This window comes from Terrapene carolina, unplaced genomic scaffold (genome assembly GCF_002925995.2).
Source record: "Terrapene carolina triunguis isolate 2854851 unplaced genomic scaffold, T_m_triunguis-2.0 Scaffold139, whole genome shotgun sequence".
Lineage (NCBI taxonomy): Eukaryota > Metazoa > Chordata > Testudines > Emydidae > Terrapene > Terrapene triunguis.
This window is the reverse complement of record NW_020664490.1, coordinates 3,416,667-3,418,334: the sequence shown is the minus strand read 5'-3', so window position 1 is coordinate 3,418,334 and position 1,668 is coordinate 3,416,667. Positions and strand designations below refer to the sequence as shown.

Genomic DNA, 1,668 nt, shown 5'->3' with positions numbered 1-1,668 from the left:
TGCAGTGACCAGAGGAAGGAAGCTACTGGCGCTCAGGCGCGCCCCTCCGCCCTACTCCCATGCTACCCCCGCCTCCAGCCCGGCTGCCCCTCAGACTCCCTCTCACGTGCTAGAAGGGCCAGCGCGCGGGCCGCCCGAGGCTATGCGCAGCGGGAGAAGAGATCCACCTGTGCGCATGCCCAGGGCGGCTCCGTCTCACTGCGGAACATTTGTTCGCTGCTCAGTGCAGCCACCCGGACGAGAATCACCGCTCCGCCTCCAGCGCGCGGGGCTGGGGAATCGGCTTCTTTCCGGCGCTGGCGACGGCTGCTCGGAGGTGAGTGATGAGTAGGGCCGGTGCGTGCCGCCCCCACGCTGGGCCCCCGGCCCAGAGGGCGGCTCCGCGCAGCGGGGAGGGGGCGTCGCCCCGGCAGGGCCCCTCTGCAGCGCCCGCAGTGAGCTGGATCCCAACTGCGGCTGGGGAGCAGAGACAGGGCCCACCTCGCCCTGCCGTAATTGGTGTCTGGCCGCGGCTGTGACCGGTGATTGGAGAGGAGCGGTGTCAGTCACCCGCAGCGCTGCGTCTGCTAACAGGCGCCGGCCGGGGGGCGCGGGGAGCCCGCCCCACGGGCGTCAGAGCCGCAGCCCGGGCTGAGTGGAGCGATCCCCGCCCCCCGGGAGTGCGGGGGAAGGGCCAGCAGCCTTGAGCCTCCCCGCCTGGTCGGGCCCCGGTGGGGAGGAGAAAAGGGTCAGTAGTCCCTGGCCCTAGTGTCTGCGTTGGCTTCGCTGGGGCTGGTTTGGGGCCAGGCCAGCGGGCCTAGCTCTTGGCGCTGCGTCTTTAGTTACTTGGCTATTTCCGTTGGTTTCAGGTTTTCTTCAAAGCCCGGGGACCTCGTCTCGCCTGGAGGGTCAGATTTGACAGCAATGTCGTGTGTGCCTGTCTGCAAGGGAGGCCTCCTCTTCTAAACTCAGCCCTCACCCTCCTGGCAGCCACGGGAGGGCCTTTCAGAAAATGATCACTTATTTGAATCCTGGATACAAATTAATGGAAAGAGGCCAAGAGGAAAAATAATAATCTATATAGCGCTTTGATTAAAGTGAGTGCACATTCTTTGATCTGAGAGGGTTATTGTATTGGTTCTGGATTTAGAAAGGTATAGAATAAAATCATGTGTAATTTCTCAAACTGTGGGGAAAATTGCAAATGAAGAATTCTGAGTTATGCCTGGATTATTCTTGCCATTGTTCTATTTAATAGTTAATAAACCCCCTCAATTTAGGGTCTTGTCTACATTTAGGGCTGATGCTGTACAACTGTAGCGCTTCAGTATGGAGACTGTCTACAATACATCAATGGGAAGGGTTCTCCCATTAGCATTGGTAATTCACCTCTGAGAGGCTGTAGGTAGGCCAACAGAAGAATTCTTCTGTCAACCTAGTGCTGCCCACACAAGTGCTTAGGTTGGATTAGTTTAACTACATCGCTCAGGGGTGCGAATTCACACTCTGTGCGCGACACAGCTGGGTCCATCTGATTTTCTAGTGTGGACCAGCCCTTAGTTTTGATGGTGGTCAGTAATGTTAAATATAAGATTGCATGGATGCCATTTACTGTTATTTTAAACAGACTGGGTTACTAAATATTTAACACATATAAACACTTCTTACTGTTCCCAAGTGAGAGACAAG

At 56.5% G+C, this 1,668-nt stretch overlaps 1 protein-coding gene across 2 annotated transcripts in view; it reads left to right on the top strand.

The window, feature by feature from the left end:
* Positions 1-238: 238 nt before the first annotated feature.
* LOC112112819 (E3 ubiquitin-protein ligase RNF6) overlaps positions 239-1,668 on the top strand; it is a 13,184-nt gene continuing 11,754 nt past the window's right edge. The window contains exons 1-2 of one of the 2 annotated variants that reach the window (XM_024208876.2): positions 239-316; positions 849-1,076. The gene's annotated coding sequence lies outside the window, so the exon portion shown is untranslated. Of the gene's footprint in view, positions 317-596; positions 728-848; positions 1,077-1,668 lie in introns of those variants that run through there. The other variant, XM_026653522.2, reaches the window with a different exon arrangement.